A 435-nucleotide genomic window follows, 5' to 3' on the forward strand; every position below is an offset into this window, starting at 1 on the left:
CCCCCGGCTTGTTTTTTTTTTTTTTTTTTCCGGAGGGAGAGCCGACCGCCGCGAGGCGGGCGAAAGCCGGTGGCCCGTGGGGCACGGTCGGCGGCACCTTTCTCGAACGCTCGGGTGGGTTCCCCGGGCGAAAGGGTGAAGCTCGCCCCTAGCCCGGCGGTCCCGCCCCGCCGTTGCCTGGCCGAGAGAAGTGTTGTCCGCGGGCGGGTGGCGGCACCCCCCCCCTCCTTACGCTCCTCTGCCGCGCCCGATCCTCGGGCGGCTGTCCCAGGGCCGGCGTGGCCGTCGGGGCCCTGGTCAGCGTTTCGGCGGCTGCTTTGCCCTCCTCTTCTCCGCAGCCGCCGCCTCCTTGTCCGATCGATGTGGCTTTTCGGGTCGCGTCGGAGAGGGCCCCCGGCCGGCCGGGCTCTTCCGGGGCTTCTCTGTCATGGGGAA

The sequence above is a fragment of the Anomalospiza imberbis genome, unplaced genomic scaffold, assembly GCF_031753505.1.
Source record: "Anomalospiza imberbis isolate Cuckoo-Finch-1a 21T00152 unplaced genomic scaffold, ASM3175350v1 scaffold_209, whole genome shotgun sequence".
In the NCBI taxonomy this organism is placed as follows: domain Eukaryota; kingdom Metazoa; phylum Chordata; class Aves; order Passeriformes; family Viduidae; genus Anomalospiza; species Anomalospiza imberbis.